This window comes from Hemiscyllium ocellatum, chromosome 34 (genome assembly GCF_020745735.1).
Source record: "Hemiscyllium ocellatum isolate sHemOce1 chromosome 34, sHemOce1.pat.X.cur, whole genome shotgun sequence".
In the NCBI taxonomy this organism is placed as follows: domain Eukaryota; kingdom Metazoa; phylum Chordata; class Chondrichthyes; order Orectolobiformes; family Hemiscylliidae; genus Hemiscyllium; species Hemiscyllium ocellatum.
Genome location: NC_083434.1, coordinates 1,251,330 through 1,268,222, shown reverse-complemented (window position 1 = coordinate 1,268,222; position 16,893 = coordinate 1,251,330). Strand labels below are relative to the sequence as shown.

Below are 16,893 nucleotides of genomic sequence, written 5' to 3'. Positions count from 1 at the left end.
TTTCAAACCTACATTCCTGGCTGGCTCCTGGTTCTTGCTCTATTGACTCCCATTGCTGAAGTGAAGGTTGCTGATTCACGAGGTAAGTATTTTACACTCACACTTACCTTTCTGGTGGGCTCCTCGCTCATGCTCTCATGACTCTCGCTGCTGAAATGTGAGGTTATCCATTTTAGCAGCAAAAATAGGAAGATAAATTATTATTTTGTTGCCTCTAAGTTGAGAGAGTGGAATGTTCAATAAGACCCATGCCATCGTGCTGAAAGTAAGCAGAAGGCAAACTGTATAATGGCCTTCATAGTGAGAGGATTTGACTACATGAATAAAGATGTTTTGGTGCAATTATACAGAGCATTAGTGAGGCCACCCCTGGAATATTGTGTGTAGTTTCAGACTCCTTGCCTGAGCAATGATGTCTTTACTCTGCGCATGACGGATCAGTGATTAACATGCTGCCTCAATGCACCAAGGACCCGGGTTTGATTCCACCTGTGGACGACTGTCTGTGTGGAGTTTGCACATTCTCCATTTGTCTGCACGTGTTTCCTCCGGGTACTTTAGTTTCCTCCACTGGGGTATACGTGACATGTACAAGAAGGACAAATTGCACCTAAGTTGGAAGGGGACTAATATACTGGCAGGGAAATTTGCTAGAACTGCTTGGGAGGATTTAAACTAGTAAGGTGGGGGGGGGGGGGGGGGGGGGGGGGGACCCAGGGAGATAGTGAGGAAAGAGATTGATCTGAGACGGGTACAGCTGAGAACAATAGTGAGTCAAACAGTCAGGGCAGGCAGGGACAAGGTAGGACTAATAAATTAAACTGCATTTATTTCAATGCAAGGGGCCTAACAGAGAAGGCAATGAACTCAGGGCATGGTTAGGAACATGGGACTAGGATATCATAGCAATTACGGAATCATGGCTCAGGGATGGGCAGGACTGGCAGCTTAATGTTTCAGGATACAAATGCTACAGGAAGGATAGAAAGGGAGGCAAGAGAGGAGGGGGAGTGGCATTTTTGACAAGGAATAGCATTACAGCTGTACTGAGGGAAGATATTCCCGGAAATACATCCGGGGAAGTTATTTGGGTGGAACTGAGAAATAAGAAAAGGATGATCATCTTATTGGGATTATATTATAGACCTCCCAATAGTCAGAGGGAAATTGAGAAACAAACTTGAAAGGAGATCTCAGCTATCTGTAAGAATAATAGGGTAGTTATGGTAGGGGATTTTAACTTTCCAAACATCAACTGGGACTACCACAGTGTTAAAGGTTTAGATGGAGAGGAATTTCTTAGGTGTGTATAAGACAAATTTCTGATTCAGTATGTGGATGTACCTACTCGAGAAGTTGCAAAACTAGACCTACTCTTGGGAAATAAGGCAGGGCAGGCGACTGAGGTGTCAGTGAGGGAGCACTTTGGGGCCAGCACCCATAATTCTATTCGTTTCAAAATAGTGATGGAAAAGGATAGACCAGACCTAAAAGTTGAAGTTCTAAATTGGAGAAAGGCCAATTTTGACGGTATTAGGCAAGAACTTTCGAAAGCTGATTGGAGGCAGATCTTCGCAGGTAAAGGGACGGCTGGAAAATGGGAAGTCTTCAGAAATGAGATAACAAGAATCCAGAGAAAGTATATTCCTGTCAGGGTGAAAGGGAAGGCTGGTAGGTATAGGGCATGCTGGATGACTAAAGAAATTCAGGTTTTGGTTAAGAAAAAGAAGGAAGCATATGTCTGGTATAGACAGGATAGATCGAGTGAATCCTTAGAAAAGTATAAAGAAAGTAGGAGTATACTTAAGAGGGAAATCAGGACAGCAAAACGGGGACATGAGATAGCTTTGGCAAATAGGATTAAGGAGAATCCAAAGGGTTTTTACAAATATATTAAGGACAAAAGGGTAACTAGGGAGAGAATAGGGCCGCTCAAAGATCAGCAAGGCGGCCTTTGTGTGGAGCCACAGAAAATGTGGGAGATACTAAATGAATATTTTACATCAGTATTTACTGTGGAAAAGGATATGGAAGATATAGACTGTAGGGAAATAGATGGTGACATCTTGCAAAACATCCAGATTACAGAGGAGGAAGTGCTGGATGTCTTGAAAATGTCAAAGGTGGATAAATCCCCAGGACCTGATCAGGTGTACCCGAGAACTCTGTGGGAAGCTAGAGAAGTGAATGCTGGGCTTCTTGCTGAGATATTTGTATCATAGATAGTCACAGGTGAGTTGCTGGAAGACTGGAGGTTGGCAAACATGGTGCCACTGTTTAAGAAGGACGGTAAAGACAAGCCAGGGAACTAAAGACCGGTGAGCCTGACCTCCATGGTGGGCAAGTTGTTGGAGGGAATCCTGAGGGACAGGATGTACATGTAATTGGAAAGGCAAGGACTGATTCGGGATAGTCAACATGGCTTTGTGTGTGGGAAATCATGTCTCACAAACATGATTGAGTTTTTTGAAGAAGTTACAAAGAAGATTGATGAGGGCAGAGCAGTAGATGTGATCTATATGGACTTCAGTAAGGTTTTCGACAAGGTTCCCCATGGAAGACTGATTAGCAAAGTTAGATCTCATGGAATACAGGGAGAACTAGCCATTTGGATACAGAACTGGCTCAAAAGTAGAAAACAGAGGGTGGTGGTGGAGGGTTGTTTTTCAGACTGGAGGCCTGTGACCAGTGGAGTGCCAGAAGGATCGGTGCTGAGCCCTCTACTTTTTGTCATTTACATAAATGATTTGGATGCGAGTATAAGAGGTACAGTTAGTAAGTTTGCAGATGACACCAAAATTGGAGGTGCAGTGGACAGCGAAGAGGGTTACCTCAGATTACAACAGGATCTTGCACTGCTGCCTCACAGCGCCAGGGACCTGGGTTCAATTCCCGCCTCAGGCGACTGACTGTGTGGAGTTTGCACGTTCTCCCCGTGTCTGCATGGGTTTCCTCCGGGTGCTCCGGTTTCCTCCCACAGTCCAAAGATGTGCAGGTCAGGTGAATTGGCCATGCTAAATTGCCCGTAGTGTTAGGTAAGGGGTATATGTAGGGGTATGGGTGGGTTGTCGCTTCGGCGGGTCGGTGTGGACTTGTTGGGCCGAAGGGCCTGTTTCCACACTGTAAGTAATCTAATCTAATCTAATCTAAATGGGCCAATGGGCTGAGAAGTGGCAGATGGAGTTTAATTCAGATGAATATGGGGTGCTGCATCTTGGGAAAGTAAATCTTAGCAGGACTTATACACTTAATGGTAATGTCCTAGGGAGTGTTGCTGAACAAAGAGACCTTGGAGTGCAGGTTCATAGCTCATTGAAAGTGGAATCGCAGGTAGATAGGATAGTGAAGAAGGCATTTGGTATGCTTTCCTTTATTGGTCAGAGTATTGAGTACAGGGGTTTGAGAGGTCATGTTGCGGCTGTACAGGACATTGGTTAAGCCACTGTTGGAATATTGCGTGCAATTCTGGTGTCCTTCCTATTGGAAAGATGTTGTGAAACTTGAAATGGTTCAGAAAAGATTTACAAGGATGTTGCCAGGGTTGGAGGATCTGAGCTACAGGGAGAGGCTGAACAGGCTGGGACTGTTTTCTCTGGAGCATCGGAGGCTAAGGGGTGACCTTATAAAAGTTTACAAAATTATGAGCGGCATGGATAGGATAAATAGGCAAAGTCTTTTCCCTGGGGTCAGGAGTCCAGAACTAGAGGGCATAGGTTTAGGGTGAGAGTGGAAAGATATAAAAGAGACCTAAGGGGCAACTTTTTCACGTGGAGGGAAGTATGTGTATGGAATGAGCTGCCAGAGGATGTGGTGGAGGCTGGTACAATTGCAACATTTAAAAGGCATTTGGATGGGTATATGAATAGGAAGGGTTTGGAGGGATATAGGCCAGGTGCTGGCAGGTGGGACTAGATTGGGTTGGGATATCTGGTCGGCATGGGCGGGTTGGACCAAAGGGTCTGTTTCCATGCTGTACATCTCTATGACTCTATGTGCAAGGTAGGTAGATTAGCCATGAAAAGCTGCAGGATTACAGGGATAGGGTAGGGGAGTGAGTGTGGGTGGGATGCTTTTTGGACGGTCAGTGTGGACTTATTGGGCTGAATGGCCTGTTTCCTTACTGTATGGATTCCATAGAGGGACTGCAGCAAAGGTTTACAAAATTAATTAATGGAGTGGCAGGATATGGCATGGAAAGAAACTGAGGTGATTAGCATTATATTCACTGGAGTTGAGAAGAATGAGGGAGGAATGTCATAGAAACCTGTAAAATTCTAACAGGACTAGACAGGCTAAGTGTGGAAGCATATTCCAGATGGTGAGGGAGTCTGGAAGCAATGCTCATAGTCTAAAGGATAAGGGGTAAACCTTTTGGGACTGAGATAAGGAGAAATTTCTTCACCAGAGAATGGTTAGCCAGTGGAATTCACTACCATAGAAAGTGGTTGAAGCCAAACCATTGTTTATGAGAAGATATAGCTCTTGTGTTAAGAGAGAACAAGGGATATGGGGAGGGGGTTGATAGGTTATTGAGCTTGATGATCAGAATAGACGACAGAGCAGGTTTGAGGGGTCAAGTAGCCTACTCCTATCTTCAATGTTTAAATATCTTCCAAACTGCCTCAAAAGTCTTTAAGAAGACAAAAACTGTACATAAGTGTCAAGATTAGGGTGACACAGAGGTTAGCACGACTGTCTCATAGTGCTAGTGACCTGGTCCGATTCCAGCTTTGGGTGACTATGTGTGGTGTTTGCACATTCTCCCTGTGTCGGTGCAAGTTGTCTCTGGCTACACCAGTTTCTTCATTCAGTCCAAAGACATGCAGGTTAGCTAACTTGCTGTGCTAAAACTTGTGCTGGCTAGCTGGATTAAAATAAAACCTCTGAAGTTAATGGGGGGGGGCGGGGGAGGAGGTCTGGGTGGAATGCTCCTTGAAGGGTCAAATAGGCCAAAATGCCTCTTCTCATACTGTAGGGATTCTCAGATGTGGTCTTATACCTGAAGCACACCATCCTTACCTTTGTTTTCAATTCCTCTCATAATAAAAAGGAAAATGTTCCATCAGCCTGTTAAGTTCTCAATCATTCTGGATGTCGGTTTGCTCGCTGAGCTGGAAGGTTCATTTTCAGACGTTCTGCCACCATACTAGGGAACAGTGTGCGTCTGGATGAAGCACTATCTATTTATATGTTTACGTTTCCTTGACTTGGCGATGTCATAGTTTGTTCTTTTTCACAGGGTATGGTAAATGGGATCCAAGTTAATGTGTTTGTGGATAGAGTTCTGGTTGGAATGCCATGCTTCTAGGAATTCTTGTGTGTGTCTGATTGGCTTGTCCTTGGATGGATGTCCCAGTCGAAGTGGTGTCCTTCCTCATCTGTATGTAAGGATACTAGGTAGAGTGGGTCATGTCTTTTTGTGGTTAGTTGATGTTCATGTTACATTCACAAACACATTGACTTGGATCCCCATTTACCACCCCCTGAGAAAAAGAACAGGATGTGATGTCACCACAGGAAATGACATCACCAATCTAAGGAAACCTAAACAAATACGGTGCGGGCCATACCACCAGTGCTTCACCCAGAAGCTCACTGATGATGTTACCAAGTATGGTGACAAAATGTCTGAAAATGAACTTCCAGCTCAGCGAGCAAACCGACATCCTCCAGACACAGCCGGTCACTCACTCTCCTCAACACACACCAGATCCCTCAGACACAGCCGGTCACTGACACCCCTCAACACACACCAGATTCCCCAGATATGGCTGGTCACTGACTCCCCTCAACACACACTAGATCCCCCAGACACGGCCGGTCACTGACTCTCCACGACACACACCAGATCCCCCAGAACATCAACTTGAGCTACAAATCTTCTCAAAATTCTCAAATCATTATCAGTATGCATAAATCCCACCTCCTACGTTTCTGTTGTAAAATCTCTGGTCCTTATACCAATTAATATAAACACCTGTTCCCTTATGTAAACTTGTCATAAACTTGTATACCTCTATTAAAATCTCTGCTCAATCCCCTCTGCTCAAAGAGAATAAACTTAACTTCTTCAATCTAACTTTGAGATTAAAATACCCCAACTCTGGAACCATTTGGTACATTTTCTAGGTGTCTTCTCATAACCTTCACCTCCTTATTAAAGTGTGGTGACCATAACTCAGTATTATACTTTTGTTGCAGCCTAACCAGGGCTTTATGCAGATGCAGCATAATTTGAGCTAGTGAGGACTGCAGATAGCGAGTCCTGATGAAGGGCCTGCCAAAATGTTGACTCTCTTGCTCTTTTGATGTTAATTGATCTGCTGTGCGTTTTCCAGCTCCATTTTATTGCACCATAATTTTGCTGCTTTTGTACTCAATGTACTTGGCAATGAAGCTCAAGAGCTGATATGTTCACTAGTACACTCAATCTGAATAGTCACCTTCAAGGATCCATGCACATGAACTCCAAGCTCTCTATATACTTATTTAGCCATAGCAGCATGTCTCTTATGAGCCTATATCCGTCTATGTGTCTTTATCAGTGAATTAGTCCATAATCTGTTTCAGTATCAATCTATACCTGTGTATCAGCAGTTATACAGTACATTATCTGTGGGAATCCATATCTGGGAATCAATGTGTACCAAAGCATTATCATTCTCTAATATCTGCTGGGCTGCATATCAGACTATAAGTAAATGCTGCACTAAAAGCAGGCTATTTAGCCCATGACAGTGTTATATTCCATTGAAACCTCTTCTTATCTTTTATCTAAACCTGTCATTGTAAACATTCAAATCCTTGTCTTATAACTCCTTAAGTACATCTAGACTATTAGTGGCGAGTTCTAAACTTTCTATTGGATTCCTTGGTGACTACTTTGTATTGCTGGCTTTGATTCATACCCTTCCCCACAATATGAAACAGACTCTCTGTACCCACTCCATCAAAACCTCTCAATTTATAGATCCCTATCAAATCACCCTTCAATCTTCTATTTTCAACTGGAAAAAAATCTTTTCCTGTTAAGTATCGTCATACATTTCTGGTGTCACTTTTGCAAAATTTATCTACAGCCTCTCTAGTGTCTCTATATCCTTCTTATAATATAGTAACCAGAACTACTCACAGCGGTTTTACAGTAAGAGCAATGTTGGAAGGTTTCCAATTCTACTTTCCTGAGAAGTGAAATCGTATTAAATTCAAGTATGCATAAATACAAAGTGTTCCTGTTGCCCTCCTCCTCTCACCGTCTCCTGGGTTGAGTGCCCCGTCCATCCCGAACCTCCATTTGTCTCTTACTTCCTACTCCAGTGTCTTCCTCTCTGACCAATGTTTTTTCCTTCCCGTCCCTCACCTCTACCACTCGCCCTCCCTCTCCCCGCCCTCACTCTGACAGCTCGTTTCCTCCTCGTCCACTTCGTGTCTCATCCCCTGTCACCAACATCACCAACACCCCCGCCTCTCCACCCCGACCCTCATGTTTCCTTCTCCTCCCACCATGATCCCTGTCGCCTTCTCCGGACCAATCCCACAAAACCGCTCTTGTCTTGGACCGCAGCTCCCCAAAACCGTTTAATCTCAAACTGAAAATGTGCTAGTGTTAGCAAATACAGCCTTTAAACTCTTGACTAATCTGTTATCACTGATAACATCTTGGTGAACACTGTGTGAGCTATTCAATAGCAGTCTGTTCACGTTCTTGTGTGTATAATCTCAGTCCATACTCGCATATGATCGTCACACCATCAGCTCTCCTGGACTTGTTTGTTGATCAGTCTTCAGCATCTATCTTTTGTGGAAATAGGCCATTCGGCCCAGACCCGTTCCCCTACCGCTCTCCCTTTACCTCATCTAGTCTATCAGTTTCCACTCACTCAGTGTCTCTTTACTCTGCGCCAGTCAATAATTCAAACTAAATCTAAAATTACCGCTCACACGCTCTTTCCGTCATTCATAACCTTTAACATGTACTTCCGGCAGGGCGTTGCTGACGTCAGTTCCGGTGAAGGTGATCTGTTTGTTGGTGTTGTTCCCGGATGTGGAGCGGTTTTTGGTGAGTGTCATCCACAGGCCGCCCCGGAGGGGGAGGGGGGAGATCAGACAGAGACCCCACACCCCGGCCCTGAGCACGGCTCTCCGTCAGCACCCCCCTCCCCCAGACACAGCCGGTCACTCACCCCAACACACACCCCCCTCCCCCAGACACGGCCGGTCACACCCCCCCCCCCCCCTCCCCAGACACGGCCGGTCACTCACCCCCTCCCCCAGACACGGCCGGTCACACCCCCCCCCCCCCCCCCCCTCCCCAGACACGGCCGGTCACTCACCCCCTCCCCCAGACACGGCCGGTCACACCCCCCCCCCTCCCCAGACACAGCCGGTCACTCACCCCAACACACACCCCCCTCCCCCAGACACGGCCGGTCACTCACCCCCTCCCCCAGACACGGCCGGTCACTGACCCTCCCCAACACACACCCCCCCTCCCCCAGACACGGCCGGTCACTCACCCCCTCCCCCAGACACGGCCGGTCACACCCCCCCCCCCCCTCCCCAGACACGGCCGGTCACTCACCCCCTCCCCCAGACACGGCCGGTCACACCCCCCCCCCCCCCTCCCCAGACACGGCCGGTCACTCACCCCAACACACACCCCCCTCCCCCAGACACGGCCGGTCACACACCCCCCCCCCCCCCAGACACGGCCGGTCACTCACCCCCTCCCCCAGACACGGCCGGTCACACCCCCCCCCCTCCCCAGACACGGCCGGTCACACACCCCCCTCCCCCAGACACGGCCGGTCACTGACCCTCCCCAACACACACCCCCCCTCCCCCAGACACGGCCAGTCACTCACCCCAACACACACCCCCCTCCCCCAGACATGGCCGGTCACACACCCCTCCCCCAGACACGGCTGGTCACTCACCCCAATGCACACCCCCCTCCCCCAGACATGGCCGGTCACTCACCCCCACCCCTCCCCCAGACACGGCCGGTCACACACCTCCCTCCCCAAGACAGGGCCAGTCACTCGCCCCAATGCACACCCCCCTCCGCCAGACACAGCCGGTCACTCACCCCCCTCCCCCAGACACGGCCGGTCACTCACCCCAATGCACACCCCCCTCCCCCAGACACGGCCGGTCACTCACCCCCTCCCCAAGACAGGGCCGGTCACTGACCCTCCCCAACACACACCCCCTCCCCCAGACACGGCCGGTCATTGACCCTCCCCAACACACACACCCCCCCCTCCCCCAGACACGGCCGGTCACTGACCCCAACACACACACCCCTCCCCCAGACACGGCCGGTCACTCACCCCAACACAACCCCCCTCACCCAGACAAGGCCGGTCACTGACCCTCCCCAACTCACACCAGATCTCCTAGGCACGGCCAGTCACTGACTACTTCAACACACTCCAGATTCCCCCAGACACATCCAGTCACTGACTCCCCTCAACACACACCAGATCCACCAGTCACGGCTGGTCACTGACTCTCCCCAACACACCCCAGATCTCACAGACACGGCCGGTCACACTCTCTCATCAACGCACACACCAGATCCCCCAGACAGGGCCGGTCACTGACTCTCATCAATACATACCAGATCCCCCAGACACGGCCGGTCATTGACCCTCCCCAACACACACCCCCCCTCCCCCAGACACAGCCGGTCACTCACCCCAACACACACACCCCTCCCCCAGACACGGCCAGTCACTCGCCTTTCCCAACACACACTTCCCTCCCCCAGACACGGCCAGTCACTAACCCTCCCCAACACACCCCAGATCCCACAGACGCAGCCGGTCACTGACTCTCATCAATATACACCAGATCCCCCAGACTTGGCCGGTCACTCACTCTCTATCAATACACACCAGATCCCCCAGACACGGCAGGTCACTGACTCCCGTGAACACACACCAGATCCCCCAGGCACGGCCAGTCACTATCCCTCCCCAACGCACACCAAATCTCCCAGACACAGCCGGTCACTGACTCTCATCAACACACACTTCATCCCCGAGTCACGGCCGGTCACTGACTCTCATCAACACACATCAGATTCCCCAGGCACGGCCAGTCACTGACTCGTCAGCACACACCAGATCCCCCAAATACGGCTGGTCACTGACTCTTATCAACACGCTGCAGATCCCCGGATATATCCGGTCACTAACCTAAGTCAACACTCGAGCAGCCCCCAACCAGATGAGTCCCTTCACTATCCCTGGTCACCTCTTCAGTCCCACTTTCATGGACACGGTTGGTCCCTGACACCCATCATGACCAGTCTCTTCCTGCGCCTTTACCCTAGTCATGAAGATCAGTCAATATTATATGAATGGCGGAACAAGTTTGAATGCCCAGAGTAGTCTATTCTTATTTTCTATGTTTCTGTAATCACCCCGCTTCTTTACTAGGAGGTCAACAACCTTACCTTCACCAATTGGCATAGCCACTCATTATCTCCCAAACCCTATCAATACTCGAACCTCTTGCTGTGATTAGTCACTAACCCTGATCAGGCACCTTCATCCACCCCCAGCTCCAGACATAGCCAGTCATTGGAGTCGTAGGTAAATAGGGTAGTGAAGAAGGCATTTGCTATGCTTTTCTTTATTGGTCAGTGCATTGATTATAGGAGATCTCACATTGCGGGAGACGGTTGGTCACTGATCCCCATTAATTCCTCATCTCTTGGACTTGGCCGGTCACTAATCTCCAAACACCCACCCCTCCCCTGATATCACCAATAAGTTACATACTTCAAACCTCTTCCTTACACCAACTCCGTCCCTGGCCCCACCCCTAGTCTTTCCCAGGTATAGCTCTTCAACAACCTCGCCGACTATGCCCTGTCACTGACACCCATCAGTTCGCATTCTAACCCTCTCCTCATGACTGAGCTGACCACAGAATCCCCATTAAACCTTTCACCCAGAAATAGCAGTTTCTCACCTCACCTCTGCAGCCACCACCAGTTATGGCTGATCACTGACTCACTTCAACACCCCACCCACTGCCCCAGACATGGCTGGCCCCCATCAACTTGTTTTCCAGGATACAGTTTCTCACTGACCATCGTTTACTTTTTTGATGTAACAGAGAGGGCTGATATTGTTAGTGCCATGGGGTGCATATGGCCTTACAAAAGGCATTTGATAAAGTGTCACATGACAGACATAGAATTCAAGAAATAGTACAACCAACCTGAGAAACTCCAGTGATGTTCTTGTACAGAGCTAATTGGTCTCCAGCAACCAATTACCATCTTTCTTTGTCTTACGTATGGTTCTAGCCAGTGGAGATTTTCCCTGATTCTATTGACTACAGTTTTGCTAGGGCTCCTTACTGCTATAGTCGATGAAATGCTGCCTTGATGTCAAGAGCAGTCGTTGTCACTGCCTCTGGGGTTCAGCTTATTTGTCCATGTTAGAACCAAGGTTATAATGAGGTCAGGAGCAATGTTTCCTCTGAAGTTTGGTGTCTATGTTGTTCATAGTATCAATTTCTACTTCAAGAATTTGCTGCCGCACAAGGACCTTAGAGGCCCATATGCAAGTAAAAATGTTGGTAAGGAGCTTGGTAGACCTGACAAAACTCAAAATGAATGTCACAGGGCAGCCTGTTGCTGAGTAGGGGCCCTCGATAGCACTGTTGACAACCCCTTCCATCGCTCTGCTGGTCACCAAGAAAATTATAGTGCCCAGTTAGAATTTATCCTGCTTCTTGCGCACAAAAGAAATATCCTAGCAATTTTCTACAGTGCTGCATCAATGCTAATGTTGTTGCTGTGCTGGAACAGCTTTTGCTAGGAATGCACTTTCTACATTCAATTTGTATACTAATTCTGAGCTCTTTAAGTGAAGCTGCAGTCATCCAGGAAAGCGAATTGTCAAAGACAGAAGTGGGATGTTGAGTGTGGATCCTGTGGATATTGAAGAGATGCTAAACGAATATTTCTCATCAGTTTTAACTCAGTAAAAGGAGAATATGGTAGAGGAGAAGAATGAGATACGAGATATTAGTTCTAGAAGGAAAGAAAGCAGACAAGTCCCCTGGGCCGGATCGGATTTATCCGCGGATTCTCTGGGAAGCTAGGGAGGAGATAGTGGAGCATATAGCTTTGATATTTGAGACGTCGTCTACAGGTTTAGTACCACAGGATTGGAGGATTACAAATGTTGCACCCTTGTTCAAGGGCAGTAGAGATGGCACAGGTAATTACAGACCAGTGAGCCTTACCTCTGTTGTAGGTAAGGTTTTGGAAAGGATTATAAGAGATAGGATTTATAATCATCTCGCAAGCAACAATTTGATTTCAGATAGTCAGCATGGTTTCATCAAGGGTAGGTCATGTCTCACAAACCTCATTGAGTTTTTTTGAGAAGGTGATCAAGGATGTAGATGAGGGTAGTGCAGTTAACATGGTATACATGGACTTCAGAGCTGAAAATGTGTTGCTGGAAAAGCGCAGCAGGTCAGGCAGCATCCAAGGACAGGAGAATCGACGTTTCGGGCATGAGCCCTTCTTCAGGAATGAGGAAAGTGTATCCAGCAGGCTAAGATAAAAGGTAGGGAGGAGGGACTTGGGGGACGGGCATTGGAAATGCAATAGGTGGAAAGAGGTCAAGGTGAGGGTGATAGGCCAGAGTGGGGGTGGGGGCGGAGAGGTCAGGAAGAAGATTGCAGGTTAGGAAGGCGGTGCTCAGCTCTGATTTTCAGCTCTGATCTCCAGCATCTGCAGTCCTCACTTTCTCCTCATACATGGACCTCAGTCAAGCCTTTGATAAGGTTCCACATGGTAGGCTGTTGGAGAAAATGCAGAGGCAAGGGATTGAGGGTGATTTAGTAATTTGGATTAGAAACTGGCTTTCTGAAAGAAGTCAGTGAGTGGTGGTTGATGGAAATATTCAGCCTGAAGTCCAGTTACTAGTGATGTGCCACAAGGATCTGTTTTGGGACTACTGCTGTTTGTCATTTTCACAAATGACTTAGACGCAGGCATAGGTGGATGGGTTAGTAAATTTGCAGATGACACTAAAGTCAGTGGAGTAGTGGACAGAGTGGTGGAATTTTACAGGTTGCAGGGGGACTTGGATAAACTGCAGAATTGGACTGAGTGGTGACAAATGGAGTTCAGTGCACCTAGATGTGAGGTGATGCACTTTGGGAAGAATAACTCATAGAGACTCTTTGTGACTATGATCAAATACTGACTGGGTAACTACTTTGCAGAAGTTGTTCATTCAGCTCCTGAACATGACCTTGAGCTCCTAGTTGCTTCTAAATTCAATTCTCCACCTTGCTTCCATACTTTCGTTGTTTTTTCCTTTGGCCTCCAGCAGTGGTAATGAAGCAAAATGCACCTTATTTTTTGACAGCACATTGTGTAGTCTTTTGGACTCATCATTTCAGGTTCTAATATCTGCCATTGTACTGGTCATCGTCCTAGCTGGTTTGGTTTATGTCTCTATTTTCTTTTCTTTCCATTTGGAGCCCAGCTTTCATGATCCTGTCACTCTCACATTTAGATTCAATTTGTGGTTTCTTTACTTGATCTATGATTAAACGTGTAACATTATATAATTTAATTTTTCTTGTCCTCTATCCTATTCCTTGGTCAGAATCTACTGCATTTTTCTCTTCCTGATACAAGGTCCCAAACCTGAAACATTGCTTCAGTTTCTAAGAAAATATTTGTGCACTGCACTGATCTACCTTTGATCCATGTACACCTCTACAGCCTGTTCCCTGCTTCGTGCACAGCCTGATGAATTGTGGGCCCTTAACTGTTTGGACTTTTGTCTTTTCAGCATTCTGAAATCTATTAATAAATGGAGAAGGAAATGGAAGCTGGAGAACTTGGGGAAATAAATTGTAATATGTTGAAAAGCCTCTATATTATAGAGGAGGAGTTGCTGGATGTCTTAATATGCATAAAGGTGGATTAATCCCCTGGATATGTCTAGGTATAACCATAAGACCATCATAAGACATAGGAATGGAAGTAAGGCCATTTGGCCCATCAAGTTCACTCTGCCATTTAATCATGACTGATGGGCATTTCAACTCCACTTACCCGCACTCTCCCCGTACCCCTTAATTCCTTGCAAGATCAAGAATTTATCAATCTCTGCTTGAAGATATTTAACGACCTAGCCTCCACTGTGCTCTGTGACAATGAATTCCACAGGCCCACCACACTCTGGCTGAAGAATTATCTCCTCATTTCCATTTTAAGTTGCCCCCCTCTAATTCTAAAACTGTGCCCATGGGTCCTAGTATTTCTGCCTAATGGAAACAAGTTCCCAGTGTCCACCCTTTCAAAGCGATGCATTGTCTTGTAAGCTTCTATTAGATCTCTCTTCAACCTTCTAAACACTAATGAATACAATCCCAGGATCCTCAGCTGTTCATCATATGTTAGGCACATCATTCCAGGGATCTTCCATGTGAATTTCCGCTGGACACACTCGAGTGCCAGTATGTCCTTCCTGAGATGTGTCTAAAATTGGATACAGTATTCTAAATGGGGCCTAACCAGAGCTTGACAAAGTCACTGCATTTTACATTCCAACCTTCTTGAGATAAATGACAACATTACACTTGCTTTCTTAATCACGGATTCAACCTACAAGTTAACCTTTAGAGAATTCTGGATGAGCACTCCCAGATCCCTTTGTACTTCAGCCTTATGAATTTTGTGAGAATCTGGGGAAGGGATTGCTGGGCCCCTTGCTGAGATTTGTTTCATCGATAGCCACAAGTGAGGTGTTGGAAGACTGGAAGTTCATTGATGTAGTGGTATTATTTAAAGAAAAGTGGTGAGGAAAAGCAGAGAACTATAGATCTGTGAGCCTGACGTCAGTGGTGGGAAAGTTGTTGGAGGGGATTCTGAGGGACAGGATTTACATGTATTTGGAAAAGCAAGTGTCATCCCATTCCCACCTCAGTCAAAGCAAAGCACTCAGAGACACAGTATAGCTTTACCTCCTTCATCTTTATTCCAGGCCCTGGAGGGAGACAGCACGATCAGCCATGTGTGCAAGGACATGAGTTCCCAGTCTTCTCTCTCGAACAGCAGTTTCTTAATGAGTTATACAGCCATTTTACAGGAGGAGCATCTAGATAAGACAACATACATATTGATTGGATGACCGTTACAATTAGCGAGTGTCAGTTGTAGAGATTAAGCCTTCTGTTGTTATACAATGAATGTTCTTAACCTTGTTAACTGGCCTCGCATAGTGAATACTTTTCCCCTTTTTAACTGCTGAAAATGTGTTGCTGGTTAAAGCACAGCAGGTTAGGCAGCATCCAAGGAACAGGAAATTCGACGTTTCGGGCCAGAGCCCTTCATCTGGCCCGAAACATCGAATTTCCTGTTCCTTGGATGCTGCCTAACCTGCTGTGCTTTAACCAGCAACACATTTTCAGCTCTGATCTCCAGCATCTGCAGACCTCACTTTTTAACCCTTTTTAACTGACCTTACATACTGAATGCCTCCAATATTGTTAAATGACTCGACGTAATTAATGCTTTTCATCTTTTTAACCCATTACCCTTCCCTCCAGCACCCCATTGTTAACTGCAAGTTCTTATCTGAACTAAGTCATGCTCAGCTGAACCTCTTGTTTCACAAAACTTAAAACTTAATTCTTTCCTTATCTGCTCATACCTTATACACTTTCTCACAAGGACTGCTTAGGGATAGTCAGCATAGCAACGTGGGAAATCGTGCCTCACTAACTTGATTGAATTTTTTGAAGAAATAACAAAGAGGATTGATGAAGGCAGAGTAGTGGTTGGAAGTAGCTTTTTGGACTGCAGGCCTGTGACAGTGGTATGCTGGATTGGTGCCTGGTCCACTGCTTTTTGTCATTTATATAAATGATTTGAATGTTGATGTAGTTGACAGTGATGAAGAGTACAATATGATCTTGATCAGAAGGGTTGAGGGGTGGCAGATGAATTTAATTTCGATAAATGAGAGGTGCTGCACTTTGGAAAGGCAAATCAGCACAGGACTTATGCATTTAATGGCAAGGACTTATGCATTTAATGGCAAGGTCCTGGGGAGTGTTGCCAAACAGAGACTTTGGAGTGCAGGTTAATAGTTCCTTGAACATGGAGTCACAGGTAGACAGGATACTGAGGAAAGGGTTTAGTATGCTTGCCTTTAGTGGTCAATGCATTGAGTTTAGGAGTTGGGAGGTCATGTTTGATCTGTACAGGATATATTTTAGGCCACTTTTGGGTTACTGCATTCAATTCTAGTCTCCCTGCTATGGGTAAGATGTTGTGAAACCTGAAAAGGTTTACAAGGATGTTGCCAGGGTTGGAGGATTTGAGCCGTAGGAAGAGGCTGAATAGGCTGGGGCTGATTTCCCTGGAGTTTCAGAGGCTGAGAGGTGACCTTATAGAAGTTTATAAAATCATGAGAGACATCAATAGGGTAAATAGTCAAAGTCTTTTCCCAGAGTTGGAACAGTCCAGAACTAGAGTGTATAGATTTAAGGTGAGGGGAAAGATTTAAAAGGGAGCTAAAGGCCAACCTTTTCATGCAGAAGGTGATGTGTGTATCAAATGAACTGCCAGTAGAAGTGGTGGAAGCTGGTACAATTATAACATTTAAAGGCATCTGGATGGGTATGTGAATAGGAAGGGGTTAGAGGGATACATGCCAAATGCTGGCAAATGGGATCAGATTAATTTAGGATACCTTGTTTTCACGGACAAGTTGGGTCAGAGGGTCGGTTTCCATAATGTACCTCTCTGTGTCTCTGTTCATTTGCAGGGGTTCGTCTCTTGCAGGGAAAAGGAATTTCTCTAGGCTTTGCACCTTCTAAATTAAACAAAAGCTT

General features: G+C 46.6%; 1 protein-coding gene across 3 annotated transcripts in view; it reads left to right on the top strand.

Moving 5' to 3' along the window:
- The first annotated feature begins 7,985 nt into the window (after window positions 1-7,985).
- The window catches only part of tbc1d7 (TBC1 domain family, member 7), an 81,608-nt gene continuing 72,700 nt past the window's right edge, over window positions 7,986-16,893 (top strand). For 2 of the 3 annotated variants that reach the window (XM_060849933.1, XM_060849931.1), the window contains exon 1: window positions 7,998-8,059. The gene's annotated coding sequence lies outside the window, so the exon portion shown is untranslated. Of the gene's footprint in view, window positions 8,060-16,893 lie in introns of all 3 variants that reach the window. The other variant, XM_060849932.1, reaches the window with a different exon arrangement.